The following is an 18,679-nucleotide window of genomic DNA, read 5'->3' on the forward strand; positions in this document are numbered from 1 at the left end:
CTGGTGACAGTTGGATCCAGCTCTAGCAATTACCACTTGTAGTAAAGTCACAACAATAAAGAACAACAGGAAACTACATTCTTCAGACTATATCTGGGACAGAGCACCTGATGTCAGAGAACCACAATGAGTCATAAACTTAGATGCAGCCCCCAATGTATCCATGTATGCATTGCAGAGACATGCAGATAAAAGGGTCAACAGAAAGAGGATAACCCACTGTAGTACTCACAGAAAAGTTAACAATTATACCATGAGAAAATATACTCACATTAAAAAGGAAGTAGAAATGAATCAAATATCTGCTGTGACTCAGTTTCCCACACTACATTTGCATACATTTAAAGGAATGAAGCCAGAGAGATCTCCTTGACCAGAATCCTCATGGGTGTAGGATATATATATATATATATATATATATATATATATATATATATATATATATATATTTACAAGTTTTTATCTCCCCATGTATATCTTTCCAATTTCACAGTCCTCTTATTTTTGGATAGGACATGTATTAGTTAACCTATTTAGAAGCTGAACATTTTCATGGATTTGAAATATGCTCCCAGGAATGGGAGAATCAAATATCACTATGCAGGGTTACCTGTACATGTGTGTTTAAATGTCTGAAATATAGCTAAAATATTTACACAAAAATGCACACTACATAAATTAATGCTAGTCATGTATATTTTGCTTTAATTTTAGCTCATGGGTCAGATGCACCAAATGTTGAAGCATAAAAGGATCTAGGACCAGTCTGTTGCATATCTGCTCTTCTATCACTTATCCCTACAATTCAGGGTACTGGATGGTTTTTTCTTGGCATTTTAGAATCTCTGTTGGGCTAAGTAATGTCTATAAAGCCACATTTAACTTCAGTACATAAGATGCTAATGGCTATCATTGGTTACAATGGACAGGAATGCATGCCTTCTAAATAGTATGGAGATTTTCTCTTCTTACAATGTAATCCATTCACAAAATTCTGGGGCCTGTGAGATATAAATAGATGCTAGTAGTTTATTCTTCTGAGGTAAAGTAATATTGGGATTATAGTATGTGCTGATCTGTTGCAACAAATGTGAAAGTGAGCAGGATATCTCCTTACTTACATCATATATTGATTTCTAGCTTTTTTATGATTTTCTCTTTACTCTGTGGACTATTTACACTTCTCTGGCTGGTCACTGATTGCATTGATAATTAACCCTTGAGCCTCCCTACTGTAACTGTGCTGTATTTTACTCTTCTAAACACCACTTGAGGACCTGAGCACCACTTGCACAATTCTGGAGGCCCTCCACAGGGAAGAGAATGTATCTGGAAACAGGCTCACATCTTTTCATTCTGATTGTCTCACAGATTGATGCACACGGTTTCCTCAGTGTCCAGATATCTAAGATGCAGGAAAATCCAGTTCTGAGATGTTTCTGGGCATCTCTGGGGTGTCCTCTCTGTAACTTACCTCTGAAGGAAGTTACAGACAACATCTGCAGCCCATTCCTCTGGGAAAATGTCATGAATCAGCAACACTAACTACTAAATAGCCTTCAGCAAGGCACTGAGGATGATTGTGAAACCCATATATCCCAAAGACTGGAGGAGAATGTCTCATGTCACTGTGTTCACTGTTCTGTAACAGGCTGTGATTACAAGGCAGGGTATTGAGATTGAGGAAGACTATGAATATGAATCAGTGATCATTGCTTAATCTCAGAGCCTATACCTAAAAGCTCATAAACACAAACTGGTGTGATGAATAACACTTGTTAATAAATATTCAACAGCAACATTGGTCATCTACAAATTAGACATTGATGTGAAATGTGACCAAATATTTTTACTCCAAAGTGATGACTAAATTATGGTAGACAATGCTCACATTGATATCAACAAGAGAATGAGTGGATCAAGTTCACTAATTTGAAACTCCTGCTCTCTGAATCTTGTATGCAGTGTGACTAGGAAATTCTTCATGTAATATAACTAATCCTTAGTCTGTTGTTCCTTTCCTCGGTACTTAACCACAAGTTTTTCGAAAGTCTTCAGGTTATTCTTCCCTGTCCTCTCAACCCCAAAGCAGCTTCCTGCTCCTTCAGGGATTCTGACACAGATCAGATGTGTGCTGTGACACTGATTCTTACACAAATCTATGGGAACTCTTCCAACAAACTGCCTGTTCTTGTTTTAGGGAAAACAAGTTGGACTGTGAAAGGGTTTTGTTTGTGCACAAGCTGTTGATTTGTCTTTTACTGGCCTAACTGATATTATAACTCATTCCCAGCTACTCCGCCAACAGTTCCAGACCCTTAGATGTAAGATATATGTATATATATATATATATATATATATATATATATATATATATATATATATACACACACACAGTTTTTCTATTATAGTTTATTTTTAAAAAATAGCCAGGCGGTGGTGGCACATGCCTTTAATCCCAGCACTCGGGAGGCAGAGCCAGGCGGATCTCTGTGAGTTCAAGGCCAGCCTGGTCTACCAAGTGAGTTCCAGGAAAGGCGCAAAGCTACACAAAGAAACCCTGCATCGAAAAAAACCAAAAAAAAAAAAATCATATTAATGGAGGTGGTAAATTGTAAACACCTGGTCAGTTTATGGTGCATTCTAAGGGCATCCTGAATCAACATCACTTTAATACTAGTGGTATTTTGAAAGTACAAAGATCCTATAAGAATGTGAATTGTCAGACAAAGGGACACTCAGTATGATTATTTCTAAGAAAGTCTTCAGGCTAATCTTCTCTGTCATCTCAGTCCCAGGGCAGCTTCCTGTTCCTCCAGGGTTTCTGACACACTCAGGATGTGGGTTGCAACACTGTGTCCACACAGTAATAGACTGCAGAGTCCTCAGATGTCAGGCTGCTGAGCTCCATGTAGGCTGTGCTGCAGGATTTGTCTGCAGTCAGTGTGTCCTTGCCCTGGAACTTCTGATTGTAGTCAGTATCACCACTTCCAGGAATAATCCATGCATTCCACTCCAGTCCCTGTTCCGGCATCTGCTTCACCCAGGTAAGATAGTGGTCTGTGAAGGTGTAGCCATAAGCCGTGCAGGACAACTTCACTGAGGCCCCAGATTTCCCCAATTCAGCCCCAGACTGCTGCAGCTGGACCTGAGAGTAGACACCTGTGGAGAGAAAGACAGAGTGGATGTCATTGTCACCTCAGTCCCTGTTCCTTCCTCAGGCTTGGAACTGGAAAGCCCCTTACCTGTAGTTACTGACAGGAGGAAGAAGATGATCCAGCTGCATCCCATGGTGAGGACCTGTGTGCTCAGTGACTGTGGAGAGGACACAGATCATTTGTTGTTGAGGGGATTACACAACCTTGTATTTACAACCAAAGTCTCCAGGAGTTTGCATATTCATGAGCAGGATACTTCTTAGATAAGGACCTAGTTCAGGGGGAGAAGAAGGCAGAGGACACCTAGGTTAGGCAGCAAGAAGCTGAGAGCCAATTCTGAATCCTCTCTGAGGAAGTGTATAACATGCTCCTTTCCTGAGCCCTGTGCAGATGCTGAGGATGTGACATCAGGACCTAAGCTCTCAGTAGGCCTGAGAAAGTTGCTCCATTTTTTTTTACAAGGTTTTGAGATTGAAGTACAGATGGTGGCTGTGATGACCAGGTCAGTGATGGGAAATTTAAGGCCTGCTAAGTTTGAACTTTACAGCCTCCTTCAGATATATGCAATTATATTATCCCTTCTGACAGATTATATACTAAGAAACTCACCCATATGACCAAAAGAAAATACACTACAGAAGTATTTGCACAGCAATGGTTATTGCAGCAACATCACAATAATTAAATTATGGAAATAAACTATGTGTCTGTCAACAGAGGAATTCATCATGAAAACATGTTTATATAAACAACACAACAGAAGTTTTTCATTTGCAAGAAATATGATACTTACATCAGTTATATAAAATGGATGCAACTAGAGATAAATGTACTCATTAAGATCGTCTCAGAAACACAAACCTTAAATGATTAGTAGTTCTTAGATATTTCATACTTGTATACAACTAGGAATACAAACAAATACATGATGATGTATAAGTGAAATTGTCTAGTAGAATAAAGGGAAATTGGGAGGGGAAAGAAAATGAAGGGTAGAGATTATGGGGCAAATTTATATAGTGTACAAAATACACTCACATGAAAATTCTAAAAAAAATTATAAAATTGTTATTTTAACATTTCACTATTTTATTCTTTGAAATTTTAATTCATGTATATAATATAGTATGATTACATCTATACCCACTATGCCCCTCTGGTTCTTCATGGAACCTTCCAATAAGTCTCTCTCCCAAATCCCTGACCTCTTTTGTTTCATTAACTAATAACACAGCAAATCCCATCAGTTCTTTTTATATACACATATCTGGGGTTATTCCCTAGTACATAGGCAGCCTCCAGAGATGTTCCAAAGAAGACTCATTATATTTTCCTCATCAGTCATTAAATGCCAATAGATCCTCAGCTTGATATGGATTCTCAGGAATTTCTCTCCATCCATTTAATAGTTTTTAAAATTGTTATAGTATCTTTAGTGGTGAGAACAGGACACACATGCACCAGTGTATGTGTGGTCCTCAGAGGACAACTTATGGAATACAATTCTTCTATCCTAAGACATGTGTCCAAGCAATCAAACTGATATTGCTAGGCTTGGCAGTAGACACCTCTACCTGATCAGCTAGTTCATAGGCTCCCATGCTGTAATTTGAATGGCTTGTTCTGTTTAGGTCTTAAACTGGTAACTATAGCTGCTGTGAGTTCTATGTACCACGGCCATGTCTGGTCCTAAAGATAGAATTCCATGTTTAGCAAACTCATATTCTGTACCTTCCATTCTTTCCAATCTCGCTTACATCATAGTCCTTCCACTTTGTTGTGAGGTTAATACAGACAACTCATCTGTGGCTGAGTACTCATTTACTCATTCTCAGAATATTGATAGGTCATTAATGTCTGCATTAATCATTACACAGCACAAAAATGCTTGTGTGATCAAGGCTGGGGGCAGCACTCATCTATTAGGTGTAAATATATGTAATATAAGGAAGTTTGACAACTTGACCTTTAGCAATAGACCTAGGATCTAAAAGGGCTATCCATATCCATGGGCTTTTGAACATGTTTACCTGAAGACTGATATTTGAATCTGCAATGTATAAGATCATTGGTATCTTTTCTCTTCCTGCAGGCTGCATAGCACCATCCTGCCCTAGGAAATGTAGCCAGCAGGGAGAAATTCCGGGGGATTATATTCTCTGGAGAACTGATTATGAGGACAGATCTAAAGAGACAATCATTACTATGTCCAAGAAAAAGGGGACTAAACCTACCCTAGACATGCTTCTAGAGACAGGAAATTATGCTACCCCTCAGTCTCAGACTGCTCTCCCCAAAGATGTTTTAGAAGCTTGAAGAAGGATACCTCCTGCAGGGACCAAGGGAACTGTATTATCTGGGATTATACAAGGAAACGAGGAAATTTATCAGGCATTTATTTCTCGCCTTGAGGAAGCTATCCATAGGATGCTTCCCCCATCTGAAGGGGTGGATATGCTTCTAAAACAACTGGCTTGGGAAAATGCCAATACCTTATGTAAAGATCTGATTAGGCCTGTCAGAAAAACTGGGTCATTACAGGACTACATAAAAGCATGTTTGGATGCCTCACCAGCCGTAGTGCAAGGAATGGCCTACGCTGCAGCCATGAAAGTTCAGAGATTCAGCGCCTATGTAAAGAAAGCATTTGGGGGAAGTAATGATGATGAGTCCTCAACATGCTATAAGTGTGGAAAATCAGGGCATATGCAGAAAGAATGCCCTTCTACACGGGGAAAAACTTCCCGGCCTCCTCCGGGGATTTGCCCTCGTTGTAGAAAAGGGAAACCTTTGGAGAAATCAGTGCAAGTCAAAGTTCACTAAAGAGGGGGTTCCCCTAAAAGAGGAACCTCAGTCAAAAAACTAGGTAAGGGGCTTCCCCTTAGGCCTGAACTCAAAGAGGGGAAGTTGGAGGACAGGGAGCTGAATCCTGTATAACAGGACAAGCAAGCTTTAAATCTTCAAGGCCCAGAATTTACGATTTATGATCTGCCACGAGGAACCCCAGGGAGTGCAGGATTGGATCTGAGCTGTAGGGAGGATGTACTCTTGTCCCTCTGTGACGGAGTTGCAGTCATATCTACTGGAATAGTGGGAACCCTGCTGCCTCAAACGGTAGGGCTAATATTAGGAAGGAGATCTAACACAGCCACAAATTTTGAGGTCTTACCAGGGGTTCTTGATGCAGATACAATGAGGGACATTAAAGTCATGATTAGACCATTAAAGGAGACCATACAGTTACATAAGGGACAGAGAATAGCTCAGATTGTGCTATTACCTTATGTGAATCTGCCTGCTCCAATCATGAAAGGATACAGAGGCCAGGATCAATTTGGATCTACTGATTCTAATGAATTGGTGGCTTGGGTCCAAAGCCTATGCAATAGACCCTTTAAAGTGATACAGCTAGAAGGAAAACCCGTTCAGGGCCTTCTGGACACTGGAGCTGACAGAACCTGTATAGCAGGAAAAGATTGGTCTTCCTCATGGCCTATACATAAAACAGGATCCTCTCTTATGGGGTTAGGAATGGCCTCGGGGGTCATGCAAAGCTCAAAAGTATTAAAATGGAAGACAGACAATAAGGACGGCATGATACAGCCTTATGTGCTGCCCTCCTTACCTTTCACCTTGTGGGGTAGAGACTTAATGGAATCCTTGCATATCCAATTGGTATCAGTAGACTCAGAGACTGATCAACATTTTTCATAGGGGCCACTGCGAGTACCATTTATGCAGATCCTATAAAATGGAAGTCTGACCAGCCTGTGTGGGTCAGTCAGTGGCCCCTTACACAAGAAAAAATACAGGCACTAGAGCAGCTAGTAGCAGAACAGTTAGAAAAGGGGCATATAGAAGAGTCCAATAGCCCATGGAATACTCTTGTTTTTGTCATAAAAAAGAAATCAGGAAAATGGAGATTATTACAGGATTTGAGAGCTATGGAAGATATGGGAGCCCTACAACCTGGTCTGCCATCTCCTGTGGCAGTACTGAAGGACTGGCATATCATAGTCATTGACTTACAAGATTGTTTCTTTACAATTAAGTTACAACCACAAGATTGTCAGAGATTTGATTTTAGTATACCATCATTATACTAAATTCTTATTTATGTTTAGCCACGTGGCTTGGTACCTTTTCTCAGTACTGCCTTGACATCTTGCTTCCTCTGTGTCTGGCTGGCACTCTTGCCTCTGCCTTCTCTTCCCAGAATTATCCTCTATGTTTGTCCTTCCTATGTTTCCTGCCTGGCTACTGGCCAATCAGCATTTTATTTATTAATCAATCAGAGTAACACACAGCATACAGAGCAATATCCATAGCACAACTGAACCTAGGAGTGGACATCACATGTATAAAGATGCCATGATCACCTCAGTCCCTTGCTCCCCATCAGCCCTGCTCCTAGTAATGCACTTATCAGGAGCTGATGCCACCAGGGAGAGGATGATCTGGTTCAGTTCACAGTGAGAACCTGTGTGTACTGTGGACAAATGAGAATTAATGTGATACTGTTGGTTGTGTGAATATCACTGGATTTATAATCACAAACTCTATAATTTGCAAAATAATGAGGTATAGTATTTCTTAGATCAAGACCTTATCCTTTTTGAGAAAGAACAGGTAGAGTTGTTCTATGTTAGTCAGTTAGAGGGTGAGATTCAAGAATTAAACCTGTCTGCAGATGTGCATTCCCTGCTTCATCTTGGCATCTGTGTCGATAGAGCTCTTTCATCCCAGTGAGAATCTAGTCACTTCATCAGAGTTCAAAAAAGTGAACCACACTTCAAGGGTTCTAAGGTCTTGTTTCTCTTCATTGTAATGTACAAAATGATGCTGAGTAAATATTTCAAGGATGGGTAATGAGCTGTAATTCAATGGTTTTCTCCATGAACCACAGTCTTTTCTCCATGGGCTGTTAGATCAAGCTTTAGCAGTGATCACTGGTGATGAAGTGAGTTACGAGGGACAGCACAAGTGATGGACAGGATCCACAAGTGATATACAATTGAGTTTTCCAAATCATCCAGCTTGATGCACTTGAGAGAAAAAACTCACAGCACCAGGAAGAGGAACAAATGTAATACTTACAGAAAAATTCCCACCTACATGAAATATGTTCACATTTGAGAAGTGAACAGAATTTAGGGAAATTTGGACTGTGATTCAAAATAATGTTTTGCTAATTCAGCATTTGTATCATGGATGAGCTGTATATTTGTATGTAAATACTTAAAAGAGGTTATTAGTCCCTTTGCCATGCATCTTTCTAGGTAGAAAATTCTTTCTGTATCCTTAGACTTCTTTCTTCTCTGTTTGGATCCAGATTCCCCAAGCACAGTATCAACTTATTTATGTAATGTCGTGACTAATGCTTTATAAAGACTTAAATTTATTTACTATAAGCTTAGTGAATGACAGCTGTGGAGCTAGATAACCCACCTCCAGCTCCAAAGAGTTGGTGGAGCTAATACCAATGTATATGACCCATGTATACATGCACAGAAATACATGTGGAGGTAGGCACATGTGTTAATCCCTAAGTATATGCTGCACATCAGGTTGTATAAGTGTCAGCATGATCAGGAGTAACATGCATTTCACTCATATATAATTTTGTTCTATATGGAAAACTTTTCAGTGCATCATGGTGCTTGATTTTCCATTTCTGTATATAAGTGCTTTAACTAAGTTCTATATTCAAGGTCTGCTGTAAAGGGGGGTTGTTGAAGCCAAGCTCACATACACATATGTTGTACCTTTTAGATGCTTTTGTGTGCATGATGTTTCTTCTTATCATTGTTGAAAGAGTCTTCTGCTATTGATTCTACCTAAAGAAAGCCTAACATTTACAATACAACCTGAGCCTCTGGATTCTCCCTTAGATGAAAATCTTTGAGGAACTTGAACATGTTTATGAGGAAAAGTAGCTGGTTAGAGGCCTTTGGTGTAGTGATAATATTCAATGAGAATTAGCTACAAATGTTTATATCATATTGATCACAACTCTTCTTCACTATTGGTATATTTTAAATTCATTGAAAAGACTATGTTAGAAGAAGAACCTAAATGCTTATTAGCAATGGTATTGCACGCTGAATGTTTTGCACAAGCAATGACATCATTGTTAGCATAGGTTTTCCATTTTAAGATCACTCAGTTCTTCATACTTGTTTGTGTTCATCCTAACAGAATGAATTTTATACAGTCATAAAGGTCTAAAGCATCACTCTTCTCTAGTCAATATTGTCCCTGATTCTGTCTTACTACCCTTACCATGCCTATGTTACAAACAGCATACATACCACCAATTGCTAACACTATCTGAAACTTTTTTTCAGGATTATGAAATAATTTGTTTTAAGCCTTCACAATTCTTAATCATTTACATGTGTGTTTATTCAGGATTTCCTGGAACCTTGTAAGATGCTTTGGTCTTCCCTCTGTCTTTATTCACATCTGTCCAAAGGCCACTGATTGGCATGATCTAACTCACAATCGTGGTCCATTTCTGCAGCAAAATTTCAACAAACCAAGAATCAGTAAAAACTGTAGTTTTACAATGCCCTGATTATTTTAAATTGGGTACTAAACCATTTCCTTCAAAGATTCTACCCAAAGAGAGACCAAATGACATCTATCAAATGGATACTACTAAAATCCCAGAATTTGGTAAGCAAAAATATGTTCATCTGTCTATAGATATTTTTTCAATCATGACATGGGCCACAACTCATCCTGAGGAATCTGCTATTCATGTCATATTACAAGCTTGCTTTGCCTTTTATAGGCATCCCTAAGATAATCCAAGCTGATAATGCCTTCCATTCATATCTCATAAAGTCCACATGTTTTACAACAATGTACTGTTTCTTACAACTGGAACATCAGGATGAACCATTTAGAACACAAACACTGAACTATTACATTTTAGATTATTACATGGCAATAACTTTAGTCTAGTAGAGATTCCCCCTTCTAATTATTCAATTGACAAGATACTGTTATCTCCTGTCTGGTAATCCAGGTTAAACTACAAACATTTTCTAGAAAATGGGTCATGTTAATGTAGGGGCTATAGGGAAAAATCTATTCTCAGTTATGGACAAAAAAATCTCAAATTAAGAATAGTAATTTTAAAAATTAGGGTAAATATTTTGTGGCCTTTCAGAATCAGGAAACACAGTCAGCACATATGGTGGTTTGAAAAAGAATGGCCTATAGACTATGATAATTAGTCATCAGAGAATAGTACTCTTTGACAGGATTAGAAGAGTAAGTGTGGTCTTGTTGGAGAAAGTATGTCTTTGGATGTTGGATTTGAGGATCTAAAACCCTTGAGAAGTCCAGTCTTTCTCTCTCTAGTTGTGATCAGGATGTATCTCTCAGCTGCTGACCAAATGTCAGGCATGCCACAATGTTCCCTGCCATGATAATAGAATAATCCTCTGAAACTGTAAACAAGATCCCAATTGAGTGTCTTCTCCTACAATAGTGGCCTTGATCATGGTGCCTCTTCACAGTAATTGAACATTGACTAAGAGTGCATTTAAATTTAGCACAGCAATAGCCCTATTTCTTAATAATCATTTTCTGTGTTAGTTACTATCTGCATTGCAGGGGCAAACTATAAGACAATAACAACTCCTAGATGAAAGGATTTATTTTTGCTCATAGTTTGAGGTACATTCCATCATGTCAGTTATTCATGGAGTTAAGAGCTTAATGTAGTGAGTCACATTACATCAACATTCAAAGGCAAAAATTGATAAGTGCTTATACTAATAATCTTACTTTTTGTATTTGGCCCAGGACCAAAACCTACAGGAATAGTGTGGACAGTGCTTAGGGTGAGTCTACCTAACTCAATTTACCTAGTCTAGAATTTCCTTCACAGACTGTCCTGAGTCCAAACCAAATAATCCTTCAAAGGTATGACCAAGACTCATTTTGCAGATGATTCTGGGTCTGATTAATTTAATAGTCAATATGAACAAAAACTACAAGATTCAGAAATTGCTTTTTCTTCTTAAAAAACCTGAGGTGAGACATATAAGAATGGCTGAGAATGGTGCCAGATGAAGAAACCCATCTGCTAGAAGTCTAATTGTTCATATCTGAGCCTGGAATGTACCTCAGGAAGAGGAAGGGACATTTTAAATTGGATAATTCTGGGGTCCAGCAGCTTGGTCAGCCCTCCCTTTGTGTTTGAAATCTCAAACTCTGTTCTAGACAGGAATCCCCACTGCCAATATTTCTAGAATCACACTGAAGTCTCCATGCTTTCCTGAGTTTTCTTAGGATCTCATATTCCACACTTTATTATATTTTAGCAAAATCAAAAATAATTTTATATGAAAAGGCTTTGCAATATAATATATGCCATAAACATAGAGAGGATTCAAAGAAGAAAAGGAAAGAAAAAGCCCTGTTAGATAGAAGGGAAGCTCTTCTCTCTATCTGTACCACCAGCCTGCTCCCATGTCATGACACAGAGATTTACTATTCATCATGAAAGTTTGTCCAATCACTTAGGCTTGTTTCTAACTAACTCTTATATCTTAAATTAACCTAAATCTTTTAATGTACATTCTTTTACAAGGCTTGGTTATCTTTACCTTGTAATGGCCATGCTGCTTGCTCTGTGTTCCTGGAATCCCCCCCCTTCTTCTTTCCAGCAGCCTCTGTATTTGGAAGACCTGCCTACCTATTGGCCATTCACCTTTTTATTAGAAAGTCACAGTGACATACTTTTTCATAGTGTAATCAAAAATATTACAACAGTGAGCCAGTAATCCACAGAGGAGACAGTTACTGTGTCTCACCAGCCTGTAAGTGTAGGTTAATGTGCAGACTCTTGATAACAGAGGTCCACCAAGGGAAGAACATTCCTGAAACAAGACTCAGTGGCATTAAGGGAATCATCAGGAAGAAGCACAACATAATTCACAGAGACCTGGGCACTGAGAGCTACAGCTCCCTGCTAATCAGGGGATCACCTGTTGGTCTCCACAAAGTGGTATGTGATATTAGAACAGAACATGGGGAGTCCTTAGAATATTTAATTTATCAGACTGATGCCCAGCTTAACTGTGTAGTTTTTCATGTTCCAAGAGTCTATGACAAGAGATGGTTGAAGGAATCAAGGATATGTGAACTGAAAATTTAGCAACTGCCTGGTGTTTGCAGAATCCTTCATCCCCGTACCTCCTTTATATTGTCAATAGTAGTATTTGGTTTCCACCTGATCCATCTAACCTCGTGTTCTTGGCTACCTGAGCAGTGCTGGGAATGGGTTCAATCTTATAAAGTCAGCCTGAAATTAAATCATATTTTCATTGGTTATTCCAACAAAAGATACACTGCATACTACCAAAGGGTAAATGGAAATACCATCCCAGCTGCAAACACTTGGACCTACAGTAGTGACCAGCCTGCAAGAAACAAATATGTTTTATAATTGTATTTTAAAAACTTATTATTATACCCTGAACTAAAAGATTCCACTCCCTTATCAAAGAAGCTTTTATAAAAAGCTTTCAGGTGGAGACTATTACAGAGATCTATATCAGGTAAACATGAAGAGAACAAGTAACCCTGGGATGTCCAAATACACTTGATATGTCTTCAATTTTAACTCTACACATAAGGCTCAGAAAAAATCCTGGAAGAGAGGGAAGAAAGATTGTAGGGTCTCAAGAACCAAGATGTCTCTGTGAGATGGTATCTTCTAGACAGGACAGGGATGCTTCACCCATGAAATCTTGAAAATATTGCTTCCTTTAGTTTACTAGATTTCCAAAATATACAAGGAAACCTCTCAGGCCCTCACCCCTAAATGAAGAGCTACAAGTAATCAATGACTGCTGAGAGAGGAAGAATCAGTTTCCTTCAAGTACAAGCTCCCTTATAGGTTATTCAGTCCCAATGGTCAGCTCTAAACTCATGTGCTTATACACAACTAACTAGGCTCAATAGACTAAATACACACAGAAACATACACATGTAAAATATTAATTAACGATGAAGCAGTCATAAATTTGAGATAAAGTGAGGGATGGATATGAGAGGAATTTGAGTGGGAATATTGATGGTTATAGTACTCAGGTAAAGAAATTCTTTAAAATATTTTAATTAAAAAATTTAGCCGGGCGATGGTGGTGCACGCCTTTAATCCCAGCACTCGGGAGGCAGAGCCAGGTGGATCTCTGTGAGTTCAAGGCCAGCCTGGGCTACCAAGTGAGTTTCAGGAAAGGCACAAAGCTACACAGAGAAACCCTGTCTCGAAAAACCAAAAAAAAAAAAAAATTTAAAACAACAGAAAATCTCTCATACCCAACTCCTAGGTAAGTGGTCTGTGTTCAGTGTTTAACACTGCGTGGGAAGACCTGGGAATCTAGGGCTGACCTCCTCAGCCTGAGATGCAGTATCAGGCCTGGGCTGGTTTTCATGAGTACTAGGAGGCCGTCTCTGCATGTCCTTTACTTATAATAAAATTGGCTGTTGAAACATTAGGAATATGAATGCCTAGAGCAGATGAAAGAGATAAAACTTGAGTTACAGGGAAATAATTATTTTATTACATATTTATGATATAATTCCAAGTCTTGTTTTATCATGTTTTTACTACAGACAGCCCTCTGCCTTATGTGCTCCACAGAGCATTATAATACATTTTTGATAATTTTACAAGGAGAAACACACTTTATGAATATTGAGTGCAGATATTAAATTGAAGAAATTGGTTTCAAGGATGTAGCTTAGTGTAGATTCACAGAAAACAACTGGTATGTAATACCCAGTATTGGGAATCAAAGCTGCACATATTCTATACAGTATTATTTTTCTGCAAATAATTTTTACATATTTGAAATTTGTGTTTTATTATTACATGGTGATATTTTATTTGTACTGAAATATGATTTTATTTGTATGTCAATAAATAAAATTGCCTGGTGGTCAGAGCTAATAGCAAGCCATAGCAGAAGCTGGGCGGTGGTGGAGCACACCTTTAATCTCAGCACTTCGGAGGCAGAGCTAGGCGGTTCTCTGTGTGTTCAAAGATACAGCCAGCATGGAGACATATGCCTTTAATCTCAATACTAACCATAGAAGACCTGGAGGTCTGTATATACAGGCAGTAATGAGGCGGTCATGTGGTTGGGTTTACAACCAATGAGAAGGCAGAACAGAAAGTCAATAAAATGACAGACACACAGGAAGTAGGTCTCTTTGCTGAAGGAAAGGACAGCAGCAGCAGTAAAGGGTAAGAAAGGGTTTTTAGCTCTTAGCTACTGCTCTGACCTCTTGGGCTTTTAACTCTGCAATTGGCTCTGTGTTTCTTATTTAATAAGACTGTTCATCTACATTATTAGTCTTGTGTTGGCGCTCTTTCATGAAGCTTTTTTTCTATATCAGGTCACTCATTTCAATTATGTTCAAGTAATAAATTAACATGTCTGTGAGTACATAGAGAAATCTAGGGCCTCCATTCTAGCATCATGCTCTGATGTCCTTCCCTATCTCCAGTCTGCCCCTCCTCAGCACATGACACTCTATACTGATTGGGGGTGAAATAGCAGCATGAAGAGCCATAAAATTGCCTCTCCATGAGACAAGATTCTCAGGTCCTGGGGTTCCAATTGAGGAATTCATTCTACTATGAGATAAATTGTCTTTGTGGTGACTTAATTGGGCTTTCAAATTGAGTCCTTTTTGTCTATGTAATATTCCCAGGAGAGTGACATAGATTTGAGGAACTAATTGTGGTGATCTCTGTCAGATTTTGTGTCCTTCAAGGGAAGGGTTCTGACACAGGACATGGTTTTCTGGGCTTGTATGTGGTTAAATGGGAGGAATAAAATCTGGGTAGACTCAGGAAACACTCTTGCTGGCCCCTGTCTGCACCTGCTCCCTAGGCTCTGCACAACTGATTTATTTAATTTGCTTCATTTTTGCTGTCTCATGGCAATAAGTTTTAGCAATGTTATTGATTATGTGAACTTGTTGTCATTTGTAAACCATAATATAGAGTAGTGGACTGTGTATGTCTTAGTTTACCTTGCTGGAACATAATCTCCATGTAGTTACGCACAGTGTTTCAGAAATACTTTATAGATAAGGAAAGCCTCCCTATCAACTCTGTGTTATTGTGATACATCAGGGCAGCCATAAGATGGAGTTCTGTGGAGGATGGAAGCTTTGGCTGTTTTAGAGAAATCCATCCTGTCCATAGAGAATTCACCCTGAGAAACTTGCATTGGTCCAGACAGTTCAAGTCTGCAGACAACAGAAATTTAATTGTGACACTGGTCATATCTTAAGCATTGGATAGCTCAAAGTCCTTGCCCATGGTGACACATTTCCTCCAAGAATGCCACACAAACTACAACACAGCTACACCTCCTAATAATACCACTTCCTTTTGGGGACCGTTTTCTTTCAAACCATCACAACGATCTTCTAGACCAATCCTTCCCTTCTCCAGGTGCCTCAGCCCTGTGTGAGAAGAGACTTGTGCACTCTCCACCACTGAATGTGCAAATTTTTGCCTGGAGATCAGAAGAATGATTGAGTTTTGAGACCTCTGTATTTACAGGCAGAGATGCCAGAGCTCAGGTTCTTCTGGGTCTTCCATGAGGTCTTCTAGAAATTTCTTCTTAATCTCACATAGAGTATAAATCTGTGATGGGTTATTATATGCCCAATGTAAAATACCTTGTTTAGTAAGAGATAATGCTACTGATAACCAGATAACTAAATGAAAGATTCAAGAGGAGATAATTTTTATAGCACATAGTAAGTTTATGTTATTTTGTAAAAGAAAACAAGAAAATGAAATTACATTTCTTCCTTAAATTCCCAATACAAACTACTTAAAATACATTTTTTAGGGAATACTGTGATTTAAATAACACCTCTAGGTGGTAACTATGCAAAATTAGCTCTCATAGGCTTAGAATCAAATTATAATGAATCATTTGCTTCCTCTGGGCAGAAGGCAAAGTATAATATATTTTCTACAGTATATCTCAGTCTTAGGGATACCCTTTTCAATCTTTCAGACTTTCAGGACTGTCTTTGGAGATCTCTCCCATATGTACTATGAGGTTCCTAAGTAATTTAAAATGGCTTGCCGAACAGATGTTAGAGAAATACTTGAATCAAGTTCTTATAGCCACTTGACAGATGCCTTCCCAGTATATGGTGATATTTTATTTGTTTTCAAATGTTATTTGTATGTTAAGAAATAAAGTTGCCCGGGGGTCAGAGCTATTAGCAAGCCATAGGAAAGCAGGGCAGTGGTGGCGTATGCTTGTAATCCCAGCACTTGGTAGGCAGAGCTAGGTAAGTCTCTGTGTGTTCAGGGATACAGCCAGTATTGGATACACCTGCCTTTAATCTCAATACCAATCAATAGAAAACCTGGAGGTCTATACAGACAGGCCATGATGAGGCGTTCATGTGGTTGGGTTTACAGAACAGAAACACTATAAAAAGACAGACACTCAGGAATTAGCTCTGTTTCTGAGAGTTAGGACCACCACAGGAGGAAGGGTAAGGTTTTAGCTCTTAGCTCTGACCTCTTGGTTTTCTTCTTTGCATTGGTTCTGTGTTTCTTATTTAATAAGACTGTTGGTTACATCTACATTTGGCACCCAACATGACAAGAATCCATTAAAAACCGCTTGGCTTGGCGGCAGGTCCGTTTTCCGGCCTGGGCGGCTCAGCTCCCTAGCTCGGGTCCAGGTCTGACTGACCCGCAGCTGTTGCTACTTGCTTAAAGCTGGTGTTACAAACAACTCAAACAACTCAGGCCTGCCCTACTGAACAGGGCCCCTGCCTGTAAAGCTAAGGCTTGATTTGGCTCAAGCAGTTATGCTTTCTTGCTCTCTCTCTCTCTCTCTCTCTCTCTCTCTCTCTCTCTCTCTCTCTCTCCCTCTCTCTCTCTCTCTCTCACTGGATTCACACCTTGAACATCAGGTGGCTGTTTTGAAATTCCCTCAGATTTCTACTGTTCTACGCAGATTTGGTAAGTCAATTAACATATCTATTTAAAAGAGAATTTTTTTCTACATTAAAAAGTGGGCTTTATGTGAACATTGGAAGAAAATTGGGCTTTGTTTGAAATTTTAGGCACTCTGACAATGGAACAACTATATGAGAAGATTAATATTGATCGAATTATTCAGTTTATTACTTTTCCTATCCTCATTTTACTATTTAAAAGATATTCAATTTAAGTGCAAGGATAACAGTCTTAGAAAAACTTGTTACACCTGTAAAGATGAATTATAGAGAAATTCAAATTCAAACAGAAGAAATTAACAGTGAAGTTGTTTCAAAATTGGATCATAAGGTTACAGAAAGAAAGCCAGTTTTCACACAATCACCCTTAATTTATCCGGTAGCCATGCAGCAGCTACATAATGAAGAGAATGGACAAGATACTTGGATTGCAATTGAAATGTTAGGCTTACGAAGATTTAAGGAGGCAGTAGCATCTTATGTTATGCATTCCCCATATGTAAAGCAAATGTTAAACACCTGGTCAACTTGTAATAGGATTTTACCAAAGGACTGGTGAAATTTGGCACAGGCTGTTCTTGAACCCGGACAAAATCTCCAGTGGAAAATGTGGTTCAATAATGAGGCTAAAAATCTAGAAAAACAATGGGGGGGATAAAGGAATACAAGTTTGTCAGGATCAGCTTATTGGAGAAGGCCAATATGCTTCAGTACAAACACAATGTTTATATGATATCCAAACCCTAGTTCTATGTCAAATGGCAGCCTTGAATGCATGAGGAACGAGGGAAAAAAACTACGTCATTTACAAAGGTTATACAGGGCCCAAAAGAATCTTTCACAGATTTCTAAGAAACATTGACTTCAGCAGTACATAGAATGGTCCCGGATTCAGAAGCTAGTCAGATAATAATTGAATCTTTGGCCTTTGAGAATGCAAATGCAGCATGCAAAAGAATAATCAGGCTGTTAAAGGCAAGATCTGCACTTTTGCAAGATTGGATTAGAGATATAGTTATTGTTGAGGCTTATGACCATGATGATATGTGGTTAGGAGAAGCAATTTCAAAAGATTTGAGAAATGTTAGATGTTTTGGATGTGGAAAGCAAGGACATCTGAAAAGGGACTGTAAACAGGTCATTCCTAGAAATAATGTCTCTTCAAGGAACACTGGCAACAGAATGCCACTTCCTTCTGGAGTATGCAGAAGGTGTGGTAAGGGAAAACACTGGACCAACGAATGTAGATCAACAAAGGACAGACAGGGTAATCCTTTGCCTCAATTTTCGGGAAACTCCCATAGGGGCCTCATGCAGTGCTCCATAGCAAATCGAGTTCAAACCTTTCCTGCAGCCATAGAGGAAACCCCTGCTCAGAGCAATTAAATACCAAATGCCTATTGGAATAAATCATGCTGGTCAGGATGATGAAACAGAGAGAAGAGAAAATTCAGGAGAAAACATAAAGAAATTTTTTTTGGCAAACT

At 38.9% G+C, this 18,679-nt stretch overlaps 1 pseudogene; it reads right to left on the bottom strand.

Moving 5' to 3' along the window:
• Positions 1–2,833: 2,833 nt before the first annotated feature.
• LOC102908125 (immunoglobulin heavy variable 1-84 pseudogene) lies at positions 2,834–3,291 on the bottom strand (annotated as a pseudogene).
• Positions 3,292–18,679: the final 15,388 nt, after the last annotated feature.

The sequence above is a fragment of the Peromyscus maniculatus genome, chromosome 14 (assembly GCF_049852395.1).
Source record: "Peromyscus maniculatus bairdii isolate BWxNUB_F1_BW_parent chromosome 14, HU_Pman_BW_mat_3.1, whole genome shotgun sequence".
NCBI lineage: Eukaryota > Metazoa > Chordata > Mammalia > Rodentia > Cricetidae > Peromyscus > Peromyscus maniculatus.